General features: G+C 39.3%; 1 long non-coding RNA gene across 1 annotated transcript in view; it reads right to left on the bottom strand.

Moving 5' to 3' along the window:
* The window catches only part of LOC115582025 (uncharacterized), a 28,862-nt gene that overhangs the window by 5,475 nt on the left and 1,187 nt on the right, over positions 1 to 22,200 (bottom strand). The window contains exon 2 of the long non-coding RNA XR_003984122.1: positions 17,381 to 17,636. This is a non-coding gene — a long non-coding RNA (uncharacterized LOC115582025). The remainder of the gene's footprint in view (positions 1 to 17,380; positions 17,637 to 22,200) is intronic.

The raw sequence follows: 22,200 nt of genomic DNA, 5'->3' as shown, positions 1-22,200 counted from the left end.
GCTGAAAAAAAAGTGAGGCTTTGATGTTTTCTCTTTGTCAACTTTAGTATACACATTGCATAAATTCAACCTGTCAGATTTATTCTCATGGCAGGTTAAGAACTACAGCAGATACACATGAGGGAGACCGGGGTAACGGAGCATCTGATAAAAATAGAGGTCATAAGGTATTCTTCATTTCGCTGAGTGCTACAGAATTGGAACCACTTGGGATGTTGGTATATAGGACACCCGCTGCTAAAACACCGCCATGCAGCACCATGATTACGACTTGATCCTTCCTCCACTGAAAGCTCACGCTGGCGGAAATCAAGTACCCCGAGGCTTACAGCGCGCAGCCCAAGGCCTAAAAGGTAATAGCATGAAATATAGATACGGAAGTGACAGATGTTTACAGTGCGTCGCGAGATGGCATTGAGACACAACACAGTGGCTCCCTCCATTGGAGAGGAACCTGATGAGTGGTATAGTAAAGAGATGGAGTGATATAGGAGGTGCTCCGGCAGTGTTTGCAGGCAGATCATTAGGGCCCCTCTTTAACTCAACCCCCAGTGACAATCTATTGCTCTCCTCCCCTGTCAGCGAATCATTATGGTCTGATCATTAGTGACATCGCCACATGCCCATCACTCAGGCTGGTGCCATATTGGCAGATGAACAGCCTCTGCCCCAGGCCCACTAATCTAGAGACTTCAGACAGGGAGGATGAAGGAATGTTCGCTGAGCATCAAAAAGACTGGACTCACTGCCTTCACTCACATCAGATGCAGACTTCTCTGCACCAAGAGGGGGGCGATAATAGGTGTGATTATCCGTATGAAGTACACATATTTACTTCTTGATTGTTTTGATTTTGCATTCCCTCAATGATTTGCAAGAAATTCTTCGCAATCATGGCATCCAGGAGTATATACAGTATAAATATCACATGTGAGCAGTGTTACATTGATGTTTATTGTTAATAAACATACTGCGGTGAAAGTGAAATTCCCCCATAAGAATAGTAAAAGTCTTAGCGTATCTAATATTAAATGTACTTAACTTACTTTTAATTAGTTAATATCAATAAGTGTTGTTATTTAAAACAGCCATATTCAACAGATGCTATAATACATGTGATGAAATAATCCATGACATGTAACAGGAATCTGATTATAAATGTATGTAATCTGATTACATAATCTCATCTTCACTACCAAAGCCCAGTTAAAACCCTGCAACTTCACTGTCCCCAAAACCTTTATTTAAGACTCTATTGGAGATCCAAAGACACTGAATATGCCAGGCAGTAAATCTTTAAAGATGATGCACCAGCTCTGAATGTTTTTATTTGATGGGAGTGTGCAGCCATAAAACACGCAAAGTCCTGAGTTTTATTATATTTCACTCAGTGTAAACATCATTTAACTTCAGTGAAGGGTTGATACGGAATATATGTGATCCTGTCAGACATCGTGGACTGAGATTATTTTTTCAACTTTTAAGTTACTCAATGGAAAAAAAATGTCTTCAGGTCTTGAGTTGTTTTTTAATATTTTTTTTATAACTCAGTTTCCTATTCATCATTTAGGTTTGCATCATTTATCATTCGCACTGCCTGAAATCATAAGCAACACTTTTAAGTAGCACACCTGTTAAAACCCGCTTTTAGTAATTCAATTTCAACATCCACACTGCGGTGAGAATTAATGACAGGAAAGTCAGCAACCTTATTCCACAAAAATGTTTCTTTTAAAGAATCAAGAGCCTTGATTGAGTTGAAAACAAATTGCCTTTAGTGGCAGGTGGAATTCAAATACAGAGTTCTATTCTGATTAAATGCTTTGGTGCATGTAATAACACATCTTATTGGATCACTTTATTTAGCATCCATGCAAACAGTTAAGCCAGAATCTCTAATCACAATGATTTCAGTTGGACTGATGAGATATCGTCCACAAGCACGTATTACACATTTAAATACCGTCAACAGTGCTTGCTTTTTTATCTCCGGGTGTTTATTTTTGTTGCTACGTTTTGCTCATCATTTCACATTCAACACAGGCTATAATTAAAAAGCTACACGAGTAAAGAAACAACAACAATGCATTCCAATTCAACATGTATACTGATACAGGCAGAAAAAAAGTAATTAGTTTTGAACATGTTATGCGTGTTATGATTGATTTCATATGGAGGAGCTCCAGAGATGCTCTCAGCTCTGCGCTGTATGTTTTGAGATGATGATGCAACAAGAACAGCAATGCTTGGCCTCTGCTCTGTGACCTGTAAATAATTGATAAATCAATTTTCTTGACTAGAACACCAAATAATGAAGCAATGCAATTCTTATCAATTACATTTTCGTCTTAATTGTTGACTTCACTTAGCACAAAGCAGCACAGCGAAACACCATGCCATTTTTCAATTAAAAGGTCCAGATGTTTTTGGAGGCTTCAGTAGACACAGGCAGTTGTGAGAAATGCTTTATCTGCATTGTAATAATCACTAGAACATCAGCTCCAGGCTGCATTTACATACTCATGTTTTATTCCAGCCCTCTTTCTAATGCACCGCTTAATTATACTGAGCGCAGACAATGTCAGACCCCCATAGCCCCAAATTTATTATTGCACTGTGTGAAGCAGCAGCTATCAAACCTAGTGCCCCTCATCACGACATACAGTACCACACTCTTCACTGCTCGCACACTATGAAATACATATTATGCTCTCAGTACTGAACTCATATCAAAATCTCTGAATCACTTTATTCACATCCCCCCTCTTAGATTGTTAGTCTATTTCTTCAATAACTTTATATGAAATAATATCATGTATTACATTAAACTTTTTAACAAATTCTAATGTCACAAATATCTTTGTAAAGTCTTTAATTCATCTGTAAATCATGTCATTTATTCATTTTTTATCCCCTTGGATTTAGTAATTCCACCATCAGAAATATGCATTGATATGCAATATGCAGAGAGATTTAGATGGGGCAGTCAGACTGTATTGACCCAAACATGCAAAGCAGGCAGTGTTTCATGATGTTGCTCAATGCAACAAGATCTCTGTCTAATGGCTAACTGCATGCTCATTAACGTCTATAGGACATGCAAATAATTGCTATTGAGAGTTTGTATTCTGAACCGCACGTGCTGTTTTTCATAAGAAAGATTACATTGTTATGAGAGTCATAATATAAATTGGATTCAAGATGTATAATCATGAGATCTAATTACTTTCAAAGGCCAAATAGCAGTCTGTCATAAGGAACGTCTGCCTCAAAACTATTGTCTTGTTTGTTTCAATCATTTCCTCTGATGAAAACATTTCTGTCATCAGTAAACACTCACAACAGTTCATCATGCAGAGAACATTTAATGTAGCCTTCAAGGAGGAAGTATTCAGATCCTTTGGTTAAGTAAAAGTAGCAGTGCGACACTGCACTTGCACTTACAATGCACTTAATCCATTGAAATGCTGAGTGAATGTCAGTATTATCAAAGTGTTTTTAAAATATCAAAAATGAAAGTACCCCATAAAACCTCAAACTTATATATCTATGTATATTTAGAGTACATTTGTCTTATTCCTAGTCAAAAATATCTCATTACCCTTATTGACACAATCACCTAGAAAGTAGTATTTCAGCGAGACTTAATTCATTTTAGCAAACACTGTTTACTTACTAACTTATAACTGAATTAGCATTTTCTTTTTCCAGTGTACTAATTTTGCTGAAGTTTGATTTTTGCCTTATTTCATTTATGAGTTTATCACTTTTGGGAATACATTTATGTTCACTTGCATTTATCAACCTGACTGCAGCAGAGACTGGAAAAAAAGAGAAAGAACTGGATTCTCTAGTGAGTGCTGAACACAGTGAGAGTTGACCTGAAATCGAACACATAGACATTCACACCCTCAGTACGTGGCTTTGCTTGCTAGCTAGTGGCTAATGTATAGTCATAATAATCTGACAGTTTAAGTGCAAATACAAGCTGGCATTAGTATAACAAAAATCACAAATGATACCGTGGTCAAACTTACATGGGTTACACAAGGTGAATGTTTGCTCCACTAGCAGTGAACACACCATTAAACAACCGCCACTGCTGATGACAATGACGCAACGTGACTCAAGCACAATTGTTCACAGACAAGGTCATTTCTTTAGTTTTATCAACGTTTTAGAGACAGGCGACCAAATGAGATGCACCATTTGCTTGAGTACGTTTATGGATTTCTCTAGGTTTGGAAACATTTCGGAGAGTGAAAGTACACAACTCAACAAACTATATTACAGAGCTCTAGTCATTTTTAGAATTTTAATGCAGGAATCTTAGATATATTATGTATGTAACAACAGTGCATTTGTAAATGTTGTTACATTCTAGCACTGATCATTTATGACTTGTACACATTTGACATCTGAAAGAAGCAACAATGAAATGTTTATCCTTTTCTTTGTGATTGATAAATATTTACCTCAGAACATCAGGGGGTGATGATTTCACCTGAGTTCACGTTCAGAGACATAAATCAAATAGACCGAACAAACAATTAAAAAAACTAAACAGATAAAAAGCAAACCTCTCATCCTACTAACCGTTTTGCAGTTTTGTATAAATGGTTGATCCACAGTTTGGTTCTCATATCTTATATCTAAAGATAAACAGACATCCTGGGTGCACAGTACAAAGAAAACAGCTCTTACAGCAATACAAGCCGACATCTCCAGTTTGGTAAGGTCACATGTTCCGTTACAGTAGGCAGACAGTGGATAACCCCCTCCACCCCACCCCCTGTACATCCAACAACTGAGCCCTGCTGCACACCAATCCTTCTGAGCACAGCCAAGCATGGAAGAAATATTCTTATTTAGATGAGGGCTCTGCAAGGGGCATAGTATGGGATAACAGAAGGAGAATACAATGTGGTGTGGCATGCATTGAGAGTGACTCCAACACAGCCCCCTTTACAGAAGGCAATCAAATCTGGCAGTCATGTGTAAAGATACTTATCTGCCTGGAGAGGATCTCAACACCATATTTCTGTGAGAAATGGAAATCAATGCTGACAGCAGCATGTCAGTGTTATATATTCCGAACATCTGATCTCAATAGAGAAACTTCCTGCAGAAAAGGAGAATAATGAAGAGATATTTTGTAGTGAAAGGTCAATCCTACACTGTGAATACAGTTAAAACAGGGCAGGGGAGATTTGCTCGTGCTTTAAGTGTTTAGTATCCTGATGAGAATACACTGATCTTACCATGTTTTTTTTTTTTTTACACACTTTACATTCCACATTTCTTATTGGTTTTGTCTGAAATGTGGCACCGTGCACTGCTCCACAGAGCAGATCTAACATATTTCTCTCTCTCTTCTGATATGGTTTTTCAGATATGTTGTTGTACCTTGTTCTCCTGACATATCTGTAAATTCAGTGTCAAAACTCACCCTGGCGTCGCCTTCTGGGGACTCATGAAATACGACAATACTCGAGTAAAGAGAGACTTTGGCACGGACAAAGGCACTTTTTATGAGCTGGTATTCCTGCAAATGTGGAATTATCGCCCAACCAGCGGAACGACTTCACATTTCCAGCAAGCGGCGTTAATCAGATTTTCCCACTAGAGCTGTAGTTCATTGTCATTGCTAATGGAGCCTCCTCTGCAGGTTGTTGCTCTTCACTAAATTAGTGTGAAGCCTTATCCCAAAAACATTGACTAATACTGCAGTTAATCTTAGAAACTCTCAACTCCCGTGAAAAATCTCATCTGGAATGACACTGATGCATCGGAGCGTCGGCCCGCATTGCATTCATCATGTTCCTGACAAAATTAATCTTGATAGACTGAAACCAAATTACACCTGAGTTCACACCCATTGCTCACCACAACCGCTGAATAAATATTTATTGATGATATTTTCTTCTGCATGTGGTGAAGTTGTTTTCTGAGGATAAAGATGAAATAAGAAAAACTTTCAAACCAGAATGCAGGATATTTGTGTTGGTTGATGAAGAAGATGCTCCCTGGCAAAAAAAAAAAAAAGGGAAAAAGGAGCCAGGGGCATTTCCTCAAGGTGGAAGACTTGAAAGTCTTCACTGAAGGCGAGTCGAAACTGAACAATTAAAAGCTCAAACACTGCACTGCGCTTTGACCAAAGTGGATGTTGCAGTCATGAATTATTTCAATATAAACTGGGCTCTTTTATTTCTCAAGTAAAACTCCCAAAGTTTAAAGTTTTTTTTCAAAGTTTATTTCATAAAAAAAAAAAAAACAAGTTAGCAGAGCGATAACTGTTGTACTTTTTGTCACTGCATACTGCCATTAATGAACATTTTAATCAAGTAGCATTAGACATGATTACGGTGCCCATATGGCAATATTTTGAGAATGTTTTCAATTAATCCCTTCTACAAACACTACCATTTTATTTGCAGCCCATAATTTTACATTGTTTTAAAGGATTACGAAACCATCGGCATTCCCGTTTAAGTGGCTATGCAAATCGCGTCTCTCCCCTCTCTGTGCGAACGGGTCTGAAAAACACCCATCTTTAGCCCTGCCAACCAAAAACAGACATGCACAGCTCACGCTATTTATCTTCCAAATGAACTCATTTTTCACCACTAATTAAAACATGTTGAGATGAGGAGGAGAACATGGAGGAAGGGAAGCATTTGTTTGAGAACTGCACAGTCATTCATTTAGACACGTATGTTTGGCTTCTGTTTAAAGGAAGCAAAGTGATGTACGAACACAGAGCAAGTTGTTGTCACTAATAGCGACAGCGAGTCGTTTGTATTGTCGCCGTGACGCTGACACACCAAGCGGATTGACAGGCTTTAAAAATATTGAGAGGTTTGCTAACCTTTTCGGTCGCCATGTTTTAAAATAGATCATTCCGCCGCCTCTTTAATGTACCTTAATCTGTTATGTACACAGCAAACCAACAAAAATATTTTTAGATGACGGGTTTTTGTCATTTTATGGCTTTGTGTCTGTGATTAATTGCATAAAAAGATGGCATTTCACAAATCATCCCTTTAATTAGTCTGCGAGCGTCAGAGTGACGACGCTGCCTCTGTCTGAAAACACGGAGACGGGGCTCGAGGTACCAGCCAGAGCTCCAGCAGGGGCCGGGGGCCGTTAGGGGGCTTTGAAGGGGGGGGGCGTTGGTGGTGTTGGTGGTGGTGGGGGGTGGGGGGGCGAGGCAGTGCAGCCCCAGGCAGCCTGTGCTGCACACCCAGGTGCTGTTGTCAGCTGGAGTCCTGCTCCAGCTGCTCGCCAAAGATTGATTTAATTATTTCCATTCCCTCTGTCCCTGTATTTCTTAAATTCTTTGTCTTCTCTACCTTGTTGCCTTTTGGCTTCTCTCTCCGCCGTGACTCCGTGGTGATATGAAAAGCTAAAGGTCTATTGTTGTCAAAACAATGCATGATATATATTCAGATCTAGGCATTTAATTTTCATGCACATATAAAGTGCCGCTCTCTCTCTTCCTTTAAAGCAGCTCGCAGAAATTGAAAAACACTTGATAAGTCACATTTTCTAAGCCAAATTTTGACTCGCGTATCACTTAATCTACTTCCTTTCATTCGCTTCATTTTCACACATAATGAGACAGATTCATTTTATAATTACAGATGTACTGCATTGTTACAGTCCATAAGTGCTGAAGGAGATTTCGGCTCCACTCGCTGAGTTTGAGGTCGTACGACTCGTGTTATCAGTTCTCAATGATTTAAATGACCAAAGTTCTTTTTCTCTTATCTGATCTTTTAAAGGGCAATGAAAAGGCCCATCTTTTCACTGAAACCTGTCCTCAATCACTGTTAATGTTAACTCCGTGTACACATAAGAGGGCTGATAAAGAATCATTAGTCTCGTTAATGGAATCACAGGTCCAATCCCTCTATCCTTTTCTATTGAAAAGCGCTCTTCATTTCAAAGTTGTTCTGCTTTATTAAAGCTCATTACCATTTCTCTTTTAATAAGCACTCTTTAAAGTCATTACCTGCAGTGGAGTTAAAGGCTCAGCTATTAAAAGGTTACTTTAATGTGAGTAATGGCCTCCCGATATACTCAAGTTAATTACTATTGGATACTGGATCTAGTTTAATCTAATGCTTAAACCTTAATGAAAGATATGTCACAGTGCAATGAAATGGCCCAAAAAATGTCCCTGATCAACACAACTGTTTGTGCTATCTCCCCTCTCACAGCCAACATTCCTCCCTCTTCAGCCCCTTCCGATACTTTGAATTGCAGTGTGCACTATTTTCTCAGGATATCAATAGACACATGGTTAGCATGGTTAATTGCAATTGAAGTCAATCTTATTAACGTTGTCTTCATCAATCACTTTTTTCTAACACACTGAGTTACCGCTCATTCCTTTTATTCCTCAGGCAAAGATGTTATGATTTTTCACTGTGGAAAGCAAACATGCTGAGCCATGCTACAGCATAATGATGCCGCAGTAAACACTTCCAAAAGATTTTTTTTACATTTATTTTAGTTTGCTTTTTCCAGCCTGGGAGAACAATCCTGACTCCTTTAAGTCACATTCATGCAGTACAATCTACAACAGTAAAAACACCTTTTAGAGGCGTAATGCAGGTGCCAAGTCACAAAACACTTGATTCAAATAAAATGTTGTCCTTGAATATCAGTCCTAAGACTTTTTGGAAGGGTACGTATGGCCAGCACTTTGTTAAAGTGGCTGTAATCAATATTTTTACATTAACAATAAATTACACTTTATTGTGAAAGGGTCGTTTTTCCCCACGGTGAATCATCACCGGACATTGCAGTTCCCCTCAGCTCTACAAAGATTTTAAGTGTCTTTCAGCACATTGTTTTGATTTTTGGCCAGCAGCTTTACTGTTTTTTTTCACTCTCACTGATCTCACGGTGTCATTTTTAGCAGCAGCATACATTTGTTTTCAGTCAAATGGCTCCAATACCCAGTCCAGGTGCCAGAATACAACGTTGGCGTTCTATGTAAGGGATAATGTATAGAACGGCGGTCAGTATCGGGAAATTAAGTCTCGACAGGACGAACCGGACCCCAACGCGAAGCGGAGTCCTGAAACTTGACACAGGTCGTCTTTTTACAATTTATTTTTTACCGTTCATAGTGTTTTTCAGCAGAGAAATATAGTTCGCCAAACCGAAGCCATTTTGCTTCTCCCTCTTTGCTGCTTTCCACTCTTTTTCTTTTCTTGACCGGTGACGACATCTCAGCCTTTTGCCAAGAGTTGACATCACCATATTTCCAAGAATATTAAAGCTAAAGGGACAGTGTGTAATGATTAAAGTAATTTATTAACTCAAATCAACGTCTTTGTTCATAAGTAAGTCCTCATTGGTGTACAATTACCTCTGCCAACAATCTGACTTATCCTCCTGAGCGAAGAATTAGCTATCAGAATATATATAGCCGAGCAAGCTCTATGGAGGCCGCCATGTCTTTCTGGTTTTAAAAAAACTATGGACTGCCAAGAGGCACACAAAGCACTACGTAGTACTACGTAGTAAGGCTAAACGCGTTTTCGCTAAGAGCCAGCTTGACTGCGGAACTGAGAGGGAGCTCAGCGAAAGCGCTCGTCACTAACAATAACAATAACTAACTACATCTTTACCTCATTACTTGAATCAGTAGAAATACTAACGCTGTTGGGAAAGAGTCCATATTTTGAAAATGAGTTTCTTGTCCGTCAGGGCCACCGTAGCTTCCGGAACGTCTCCAACGTCTTCAGAACGGGAGGGGTGAGCAAAGGAGTGTTGCAATGTAGAACCTCACAGCTAGATGGCGCTAAATACTTGATATATTACACACTGTCCCTTTAATGTGAAACTCATCCATACTAGTGGCCTAGGAGTAAGTTTTTTCCGATATGAAGTAGACAACAGATCAGCTGACGTCGCTTAGTGACCGAAGACGCTTGGGTAATAAGTGACCGGACTACTTGCGGAGCAAAGATTTTAGAGCGCGGAGTGCTGTGAAATACGTGAATCAGAGGCAAAAAGGCCACTTTCCTTGACAACAGTCAAATATGCGTAGCAGCGGTCAATTGTACGAAAATAATTGACCGCCGAATGTTGGGAAGGCCCATTCAAGTGAATGGAGCATTCTACGGCATCAAGAAGAGCCGTGTAATACATTTCTGTAAACCATGGATATGTTAAATTTGAACGTTTACTTGTCATACCACATTCAGATCACACCCTCCTCTTGTTTAATTTCATGTCGGGTAGAGGAAGAGGAGATGACAGTGACCTAGCATTTGAACATTTGTAGGCAGGAAACCTATGATATTTTCAGCGAAATGTGGGGATGTTTAGAAGCCTTTTATGAAGATTTTATGATTTTAAACATATCTTTTCCTTTGTGTTCCTAAGCAGAGCACAGCGTTGTCACAACATGAAACTGAAAATTGAAAAGTAAAGAAATGTAAAGTTTAAAGATAAAATGTTGATGTAATAAATATGAAGCGTACACGTTTACATGTGTGTGGTCTGCAGAAGCATACAATGCCAACATTTATTTTGATGATTGGGTTACTACAACCTTGCTATACACTACCACCCCGGCACCAAACCACAATGCATTGAGAGAGTTAACAGCTAAATATGTGCTAAGTATTTCCCTTAGGATTTAGTGAGAGCAAAACAGAGCCAACAGCAGAGTGAATATTACATTTGGTTCACTGGAACAGAACATCTCGACTGAACATAACCATGTTTCTCTCATAACAGTACAGGGACCATCAATTGTGTTAGGGACAGGGTTGCATTCAAGGCAACAAATTAATACAGAATGAAAGGCCCATCGAGCACATCAAATACTAGCACATATTTGCAGGAAAAACAGTAAAAACCCAGAGAGTGCACGTCAAATTATTCAGCGCTCAGAATCCTGGCCCTGTAATGTGACACCTTTGAACTCTGTGTTATCTTCTTCTTTGGGGGCAGATGATGAAAGCTGACCTCTCCATTTCAAACGGTTTTAATTCACATGTGAGAAGCCTAATTGCGGTGATCTGCACAGGAGGCCAGAGGTAAAGGCTCCTGAGAAGCATTAACCTTGAGAACTTTGTGCGGTACACTTTCCAGAGGAATTGGTGCTGCAGCTTGGGGAGAAAATCGAGAAATTTGGAACAACATTTTTACCAGAGACATCTAGTTAGGCTGATGTAAATCCACAACATATATAACAGTGTCGCCGAAGCAAAACCCAAACACCTTTCTTCTCCTAGCACACTCTCTAACTTCACACTGCCCCTCTTGGGGATGGAACACATACACTGTATAATTACTGAATTCCAAGATACTCTCGCTGACACACTGAAAACCTTTCAAATCAGCAGTTTTCTCTAATTCGCATATATCATCACAAGAGAAATAATTATGGCAGCGATGATATCACCAGTTAACAAATTACATGTAGTCCTAGTTGCTAAAGAGCAGATTCGCTTAATGTTTAAGATAGAGAAAAAGAACGCATCACTCTGAAGCTCCATTTTTATTTTTCCTGAAGTGAAATATGTGTCGGATTCATGCACAGAATTAATGTGCACCAAATGCACCACATTAGCATTTTCCAGTGATACGTTTCCCTCTCTCTTAAGGTCATGTGGCTTTAACGGGAGGCTTAAGTAAGACTCATGTGCATGTGTATGACCCATTTCATAAATCCCATCGCCTCCTCAGCGAGATAGTGGATACTAAATGTCACAAACCAGTGGGTCATCTAATCCCTTTTCCTCTACAAACTGCATTAAAACAATGATAAGAAATAAGCAGCGGTTGTGTTGGAGGGCTTCACCGTGCTAAAATACTCTGATGACAACAAACATTTTCCATCATGTCAACAACAAACGGTGCATTCATGAATGGGTTTGTTGAGATGTGGTGGACAGATGTTGTTATAGTCGTTGGTCTCCATGCTTGACAGATTATTTGCGGAACTTCAATGTATCTTTGAAGCCCAGGGGTCGCCCACTGCCAGCCAAACAGAAATGGCACTGTCAGAGAAAGGATGGACAAGCGACTTCCAGCAAAGAGCGGCATGATGAAAAGACACACCATTGTTTCTTGATCAAGAGCACGAGGCTTCTGTTGCATGGGCTTTTAAGATCAAATATTTCAGCTGAAAATTGGCTGTAGCGCGGGCTGTATGCTGCTGTACTTCATAAATATTGTACTGCATGTTTCACATGAATGCCTTGCTAACAAGATGAGCGGGACACAGACAGACATATTCACCTGGAGATGTTTGAAGAAAGCTGACAATAAAAAGTGCAATCTTGTGACTTCATAGAAGCTAAAAATAAAGATTTTTTTTTTTTCTTTTAGCATTTATTAAAATGCCCCTGATTACACCAACCAGACTGACTGCTGAGATGCACCTGATCTTCCTCTTGCTTTCTTTTTGTTTTCGTTTTCCTTCTCTTTGAGCTCTCCATACAGGACACTTAAGAGGAAAAAAAGACAGCTATTGGTGAGTACGGTCACATTCGCACCACTGCTTGTCAGCACTCCAACATTAATGAACTCACCGGTGAGCTGTTAGGTACAATGGGATTATTTTCTCTCGGGTGTGTTTTCATAGACATAAAGGATGACAAATGTTTGGAAAGGGGAAAAACAACTGTCTTATCGACTGCCTGACATTTGCGTCGGCATGTCAAAATGAAACGTTCAAAAGTACACGTCGTTACTGTAAAAGGAATTTAAAGTTTATATTATAGGAGTTTGTAACTGAGATTCTTGAAAAAGTTGTTAAAAAAAAAAAAAAGAGAAAAGTTGTTTGGGAAGAGTTATTCCACTTTTATATACGGTCATTTTATCTGAGGTCAAAATGCACCAGAACCTCCTGCTGATTAGCTTAGTTTAGCACAAAGAAGCTAGCCCACCTTTGTCCAAAGTTGATAGAATACCTCTAAAGTTCCCTTATTAACACATTACGTCATGTTTTCTTGTCTTTCGGCAAAGATGTAAAAAGAAACACCCTTCACCCTGTTTCAAGTCTTTGTGCTAATCTACTGTAAAATAATCTGCTGCTGGTGGTAGCTTCAAGCTAACTGTACAGACATGTGAGCTGTCTCAATTGTCTTATCTCACTCTTGGCAGGAAAGCATCCTAGTTTCATTCTTTACTGACAACTTTCAGAATATTAGACGAGCTGTCAGTACCTTCATATCAGGCATCAGTTGTGCTGTTTCTGCTTGTGTCTACTACTTTATTTAGCGGGGCACAAATCAATCCCATCAACTATTAAACCCAAAGTACTAATCCTGCGGCTGCCTTCAAATATAATTTTCATTGCCCCGTTGCTCTGAAAACTGCAGTTATTAAACCATTTGTAAAAAAGAATAAGAAGAATAATCTCAATACCAACCATGAACAACTACATACCCATATCAAACCTCCCATTTTTAAGCGTTATCATTGAAAAGGCTCACTCTCAACATTTCAACACTATAACTGGGAGACTGCTCTTACATTCTTAATTGACATCGACTTAAACGCATTCAGTGAAAAAGTTTCAGTCTTAGTGTTACTGTAGCTCCGTACTGCATTCGACACCACTATTATATACTGACTCAAATAATGGGTGGCTGGTTTAAATCCAATTTGAAGAATCAGGATTACTTTGTGTCGATCAGTTATAACAAATCTTTGGATATGAAAATGACATTTAGCTCCTCAAGGCTCACTCCTCGAGCCTCCTCTTTTCAACATCTACATTCTCCCAGTAGCGCAGAAAGGAAACACAAAAATACCTTAGACCACTAACCAGGCCAAGATTTGCAGTCATAGATTGAAATTTCAAAAGCTGCATTGGACAATTGCAAAATCAGCCTGCTATTACCTTATGAAAGAGTGAAATGACTTTGGTCTCAGAGAGATGTAGGAAGACTTCAACATGCGTTTATCTTTTGTAGACTGTAACGCTGTCTTTACAGCTTCAAAATGCTGCTGCTCAAGTCCTCGCTGAGACAGAGAGTGGCTCATCACTACACCGGCCTCCTGTGGAGTTGCACCTCAATTTTTATTCTGCTGTTTTATCCTGTTTTAGCCATTTTTATCTCCTACTTTATTTCAAATCCAATTTGAATGTGTCTTTTTATATTGTCTATGTTATATTGCCTTGTGTTTGTCCTCTCAGTGCTTTTTATGTCTTATGTAAATCACTTTGAATTACCTTATTGTTGAAAGGTGCTATACAAAAAGATTTGCATTGCCTGACTAGTGTCAACAAAGAAAAACATTTGACTCTAACTTTGGACTGTTCCACTGCTGAAAGCATCCAAGCATGTTTTACATGTACACGTACAATATCCATTATGTCTTCTTCTGCTATTGTTTTATTATTATCTTTTTTTTTAATCAAAAAATGTTCTGTTTGTTTGCAATCCACTATTCTTTCATGCACCACAGACTTTCAATGAAACAACAGTTTCAGATAAGACATGCTATTTTGGAACACTGCACATACTACACTCTTTCCCTCAATTGGGAAGAAAAGATAGTAACACTGCGCCTCCGTAAGAGGCTCATAAAAATAATGAAACTCTGATGCTAGCTGCTCTCCCTGCTTCCAGCAACACTACATTTGAACTGTATGTCGACAAAGCAACAAAGTCATCACTATCTACAGCGAGCGCCTGCATTTTGCTGATGAATGGAGAGCCCTGCCAGATTACTTGATTTGATAAGCAGTACAACCCATCGGTAACATAATACATCACAAATTGTTTTGTCAACAATTTATGATACCATTTATCAAATGACCATCGCAGTGGGCTGAGTTATGGTGTCATAGCTGGCATAATGTCAATACTCAAGCTGAGTTGAGGGCAGTCTGGCCACAGTGATTTAGACACGCAACACTCTGACCTCTTTGGAGATTTTTCCCTTCATTACCAGACAAATTGATGTTGAAGGGAGAAAAAAGTTGTAAAATTTTATGTTTAAATCTTTACAATTAAATATATGAAGGAGATAAAGCAAAAGAGATCCGAAGTCGATGTTGTGCAGGGCTGCTGCACTTCGATGAAGACTTCAGATTAAGGAAATGGGCACACAGTTCAGCTTTAATTTAAGTTTGACTATTTGATTAAGCAGCTTATGTCCAAAGAATTAACACTAAAATAGTGAATTCAGCACTAGTTGATATTTACAGTTGCATGAACAGCTTTTTACATCTATCTGTCCATTTTCTATCAGCTGATCTGCATCAGTGTCATGGCAGAAACACGACGAGCAAGTCCCTCTCCTCATCCCAACTTCCCCTATCTGCTGTCACATAAAAAGTCTTAAAAACATCTGTGAAATGGCTGTGCATTTTTTTTTTTCAATGAAAGCACTGCAATCAAGGTCTGATTTTACTGCATGCAGAGAATCAATGTGGGCTGCAGCCCGGATGACAATTAAAACGTAAGGCCTTAAAATGCCTCCTCAAGTCAATCCCTGTCTCTGGTATTGACCACAGTATATGGCCCGTGTCCAAGCCACCAACACTCGCTAGCCAATCTTAAAGGTTACTGCAACCACTACATGTACCCACATTAGCAGGACACTCACCTCTCTGGGTTTATGGCCTGTGTAATAATTTTAAGCAAAGAGAGAAGTGCATTCAGTGAAGACAGTAACAGCGAGAGAGTCGAGGGAGGACAAGTATAGTATGATTGATCGCGGTGAGCAGTATAGCTGTGTACCTCTCACCTTCCCCCCTCTGATTACTGCCTGCTCCTGATCTCTCACATCTGTCTTGACTTCCTAAAGATACAGATTCCTTAGATATGATACTTTTCACTCCTGGGATTAAAACTTTGTCAAAAGATTGACTTTTTAAGGAACATCCTGCTTTGAATTTGTGCGGTTACACACATGGGCTAGGTGCACTTCGGAGTGGCTGAGGTTACAGCAGGTGTGGTGTATTGATGAAGTGCATTTACATGGTTATATTTTATTGGAACAGATACTTCTCCTTTTAGGATGTTTATGAGACGTTCCAGACCAACAAACCCAAAACAAACCTGCAAAGTCACCCCTGTCCCACGAACATGTTGGAGATGTATCAACTCCCTAATTGTGTGTTTAACATTCTTAACAGTTTATTAGTTTACCTCCCACACTAACACTTGAAATGATTTAATAACTGCAGGGGGAGTTAACAACGCTCATTAGCAGATGCAATATTTCCTACATTGTTATCTACCTTTCAAGAACACTACTGAATGTGCAGTCTGTGATTGGATGTAACAACTTACTGTACTGAAATTTAAAGATTCTTGTACTTTACTTTTTGGATGCTTTATAATTTACCTCCATTATAAGTCAAAAGACAATATTGTACTTTTTATCCCTCTTAATTTGTTTGACAGCAAAACACACATGATCAGCTCACAAAATATGACACATTTACTCATAGATTACTCAGTTGAATATATATATATATATATATATATATATATACATATAAATGTTCTCCTTCAACAGTTTAATACTGATACTGATCACAAGCTTATGACTTTAGATACTTTCAGTACATTTCAGTTTAATCAGAATCAACTTGATTTGCCAAATACGTATGTGTACAAGGACAACAAACGCTTAACAAATTAAATGTACACAAATATGTGACAAAATAAGTGTGTGTGCATATATATGTATTCATATATATACAACATATAAAGACCAACATATATTAATCAGACAATTCAATAGGAATTGAAATATACATAAAAAGTGTGCATCTCAAGGGCATTGAATGTAATAGTTAGTAGTTAATAGTTGTCAAATTCACACTCCAAACAATAACTGCTTCTAACAGTATGTACCATTAGTTAGCCCATTTAGCTCAAGTCCGCAGGAAGACTGCCAGTCTTATACAGTCCAGTTTTCTCTGTGGCCAAATCGTATAGTTACACCATCACGTACACTGTGGCCCAAAAATACTTTTTTTAATTTTTTTACTTGCATTGTGAAAGTAGTGTCTGTAAAATGGTGGCTATATAATTTTTAGGCATCACAACCCCTGCAAAAATGTTCCGTCTCACTCTCAGAATTTGAGCCAATTGGTCAAAACAAAGACTCCAAAAAAATTACGATTAAATTATTTTATTCCCATTCAAGTTAGCCTGGAGCCAAGCTGGAAGTTAGCTGGCTTGGCCAGCGCAAGTCTCTATTACTCATACTCTATGGGCTGCACAACACAGAACATCCGGGTATTTCCATACCTAGTAAGTCAAGCTTTTTTTGCTTTCAAAATGCCACTGAGCAGCTTTTCATAGAAATGGATAGTGATCATACTTCAACATTGTATCCAGATTTAATGTCATGTCCTTGATTTAGTCATGCAGCTTACTCTGCCTGGACTGAGAGCTCAGAACACCGGGAGATTGCTGGTGAATGCTTGCGAGGGGTAGCGCTCGAATGGGCATCGCGACCATAGACAGGTTGAGCAGCCTCCCAGCGTACGCCGGACCAAGCACAGCCTCTGAGACCAACGTAGGCCAAGGGAGACCAACTTGACAACAGGGATCACTGTACCGAGGTGATTTACAGGCACTCCAACCAGGACGCTGAATCCAAGGACGACGAAGAAACAGTGAGTCCGGGGACTGGGGAGGGGAGAGAAGGGAAGCATTAGAGGAGTGATAGGGAGGTCGCGCATCAGTTAGGATCAGCCCCCAGGTGCCAGGAGCCAAACCCCCCTGATGAGGTACAGAGTGGTGTTATGCCACAGGACGGGCTGAGGCTAGCAGATTAACATGCTAATCTCTAGTAGATATGTCTGTGATACATTAAGGTTTTTTTGAAATGACATTAAACTGTATTTTGTTTTGTTTTGAATGTTTTAAACTAAATTCTTACACACAGTTTTGCACTTCTAAAAAAAATGTAGGATTGCTAATCAAACTAATGCATGCTCTTAATTTGTGGTGGTACTGCTACTTTTTCTTCAGTTAAGATCTGAAACTTCCACCACTGTCTTCAATACACAATTCCTGATACTTTGAACGTCTAATATTGTCTCTGAAACATGCATCTGAATACAAGGCACCGATCACTGGACGGCAGTTTACTAAATGAAACCAGACCCGACAAAATGCCCATGCTACCTCGCTCTGCTTTCACATGTGCGACAGAAATGAAGACAAAGCGCACGCATACCAGCGACAAATACCAGGAAATAAATAAGAATAAAGTATCCAAACCGAATGAAAGACTGTTCATAATTGGGTTAGTAATGTCTCTGGCACCGTCTGCTCAGTCATTTCCTCCTATCTCCCCGAGCAACAGGGCATCACACAGGCGACACTCAAACCAGGAGCTATGTTGCTGCTGTGTGACAGGCTGCCTTTACCGGGGCTCCAGCGTTCTTTCAGCACGCGTTGTGATGGAAGGCAGCCGGGAGAAAAGACGGGCATCATCCTCAGATGTAAAATGCAGCGATTTCACAAATCTTTTAATGATTTGTGACCCCTTTGTGGATGGCGAAATTGTGAAATCATGCACCCATAACTTCTCACTTAATCTGTATTACTCTCATCACAACAGAGCAAGCCACTCTATCAGTAAATGCTAATCTCCTAATTAACAAGCTAATTAGGCAATTACAGCTTTGCAGAAGGATGCCTAAATGAAATATGACAACACAGTCACTTTCTACAGCACCTGTGGGTCTTTTCAGATGTCACAATGAGAAGCATGATGACAAAGTGTTGTCTCTGCACTCATAGGTGCTAATTCTCATGCCTCGCTCAGCTCGTTTGTAAAAATATTGTCATTTTATTTAACCTAATGTACAGTGCATGTGGAAACAACTTGTCAACTTACATGTAATTTATTTGTCTTCAAATTAAGTGACCTGCAGCATTTTCCGGGCATTATTACAGCACTGCAATTTCTGAAATGAAGTGTACAGAAAACAGTGGCTAGCACAACCTCTTGGCTATGTAAACAAGGTTTTGTGAACTGGTAGCGCCACAGTGTCTGACTGTAAGGAGCTGTCACATACGGAAATGAATTATGTTGACATATGGCTGAAAACAACGGCGGATAGGCCCGCTATGCAATGCAATGAAGAATCATGCACTGCAACAGAGGAGAGGAGCCGGAGCTGTACCTTTGAGCCCTTCCTGACAGGTATGTAGTGTGACTTGACAGCTCAGTATTTCAATGATAAATGCAGTAGACCTGGGACTCCCAGTCACTAAACTCAAGAGTGTGTTGCTCCGATACTTCAAGGTCAAATGACTGAGCCGAACCACACAGACCGCTAAAGACAATCTGTACATTATCTCACATATCCACAGCCATGCAAAGTCAAAGACACTCGAGCATCAGTGATGTCCTCATATGGCCTGTTAATGAGAAATTAAACACCTTAATCCTGAAACATTATCTTAATATTTATGTGAATACAACTGTCAATATTAACCTGTTTTGATTATATCCTCTTTTAACTAAATGCACTACAGTTATTGTATGCTATTCCTCATTTATTTTTGGACATCTATGACTCATCCTCATCCAGTGACTCAAAATTTAAGACCAGGCAGGTAAAAGCAGGGAGGTGTTTTTTTTTTTTTTTACCTTTCCTAGAAAGATAATCAAAGGTTTTCCAAAGCACTGACTCACTGTATCATGACCTCAGTTGAACTTCTGTCAGTAAACGTTGCTTCCGTTTCTGAAGATTAATTAATCCACTCATGAAGATGAATCATGATCTATTATTATGTACCGGGGACACAGTATTTCACAGGATCACTGATTAATACCAGGACAGGATACGCATTACTGGATATGCTTAACTAAGTATTCTCAGTCTTATGTTTGTGAAAATCACTTGCTCTGTGTATTGTGCAGTATATTTCCGTCTCATGTTGTCGTTTCTGAAGAAGTTTGAAACGTTTGTGTTTTGTCGCACATTTTCAATTGACATATCTTTATAGTTTCCGAAGATGGTTTTCACTATTTCTTGCTCTATTTAACTGTGTTGTTTATGTTCAATGTATAATATATTTCTCTGGAAGTCACTATTGCTTCATTGTCCTTCATTGTTAAGATTGAATTGCCCTTTTTCTATTTACTCTCTGGACTTTATTAGACACATCTGTACAGTCAGTAAATTAAATTTAGGATTACACCTGTTTTTCGCTGAAAAATGCAGAGGACAATATTATGATAAATGGCTCCGTTACTTGCTTAGGAAAGGTCAGCGGTAGACAAAAAATCATGATTCTAAAACACTTAAGTACATCTTTTTAATAGTTAAAAAAACAAAACCTTCAGTGCGTTTACATGCACAGCTTAGTCAGATTACAGCCATAGTTCGACTATGCTGCTCAATCGGACAACTGCCATTATCCGAGTATACATGCCAGTGAGAAAATCGAATTACTGCCGAAAGCATGTCGTACCCCGGTACGCTAGGTGGCGCTGTGCCCATTTCAACTAGTGTTAACGGCGCACCTCCGGCTGACCTCTTTACGTCACCAGCTGCCTCGGCATTCAAGAAAGATGGCGTACGAAGAGCGAGACGAAGCTACATCTTTGTACACTTCGTATATGGTGTACATGATAATTACACAAACTAGATGCACAATGGCGCTCTTTCTTGCGGTGATTTCGGAGGAAAGACGCCGCCACTGCCGTCCATCTACTTCCGGCTCACTGCCCCGGGGGAAAAATCTCGCGCCTGCGCAGAACGCAAAATCCGATCCGATCCGCTGGAAACGTATACATGCAGGAGTTAATGCGACTTTCAATCGAATAATCTACGTGGTGTAATTCGACTATGAGAAATCCGATCCGGTCCGATTTTAGTCAGACTAAGGTGTATACATGCATCTTAAAAATCCGATTATAGTCAGACTAACGCAGTAATTCGGTTTTCTTGAGTGTCATGTAAACGCACTGCTTGAGAGGTTCTATGTGAGTTAACAGTAACTGATTGTGTTTTTTGTTTTGTTTTTTTCATTCTGGTAAATTCATCAATTCTCAGACAAACTAAATGTAAAACTGGGACTTTACTGAAGCCAGAAGGAAAATTACGTTTCTCCTGAATCAATTGATGAGAGGCACTTTATGCTGACTGCCAAAATACGGTGGAAAAACCAAACTAAATACAGCAGAATCAGGCACCCCAGAAATTGTTGCAGGTCGTTGAGAATTAATAAAGACCATGTTTCTGAAAATGAGTCAAAAATTATAGTTTGATAGAACTTGATGGACACCAGCCGCGTGTCTCAAAACTCGTGGTTATGTCCATCTGTTACTGAGAGAAAACAACTTGAAGTCTCAGATAGGTTAGCTAAAACTATGTATAGCATCACTGTCAAAACACTGTACACTTGAATAATTAAGACCAAGAGCTTCCACGCCAGAGATTTAGTCGGTGTTCATCAAATTTACATAGCTTTGTGTCACAGAGATGATGCTGTAGCTGCACTTAATCTCAGCGCCACCGTGCTGTTTCAAGTATTTCTTTGAGATGTTTTTGACTAATTTCACAATAAATGTTTAGCTAACGCAAATGATTCTTTATTTTTACTGTAAAGCTGTCAAGCAGATCTCAAATCTGGCCCAAAGGCACCAAGTTATAGGCTGCCAATGATACCCAATGATGGTCTGTCTGGCAGTACTGATCACTGTGAGCATTGATCACTAAAAATGCTGTATAGTGTCTTTAAAGGTGTGCTTGATGTGCTTTGTGAGACAACTACCAATGTAACCTGCGATATTAGGATGGTATTTTTCTGTAATAACTGTTTAGTCTGGGGGCCTTAGCATCAATTTTGCATGAATTAACTTATGCAAACATTTTGGTGTACATTTATATATACTATTTATGATATGTTCTGTCATATAGGAAATTTATGTTTGTTATTACTGTTTTTATATTTCATGTGGGGAATGTGATTGGTTGCAGACCTGCGACCCACACTGTTTAAGATGGCCCCTCAATTCCCTGATGAAGCTCCAGCGCAAATCATTGCAAATACATGTATTTTTCGCAAGTTAGTCAGTGTGCAGGAGTTTGCTTGCAGCCTCTAACTGTGAAGATCGCATCGATGCATGGTACAGACATTTTGTGTGCACAAAAATGATCAACAGACTCCTGAAACATGGAGTTCTCCCACTGAGCGACTGGTGACTGCAAAAAGTTATTTCCTACAA

The sequence above is a fragment of the Sparus aurata genome, chromosome 5 (genome assembly GCF_900880675.1).
Source record: "Sparus aurata chromosome 5, fSpaAur1.1, whole genome shotgun sequence".
Taxonomy (NCBI): domain Eukaryota; kingdom Metazoa; phylum Chordata; class Actinopteri; order Spariformes; family Sparidae; genus Sparus; species Sparus aurata.
The sequence above is the reverse complement of the archived record's forward strand: the minus strand, read 5'-3'. Positions and strand labels throughout refer to the sequence as shown.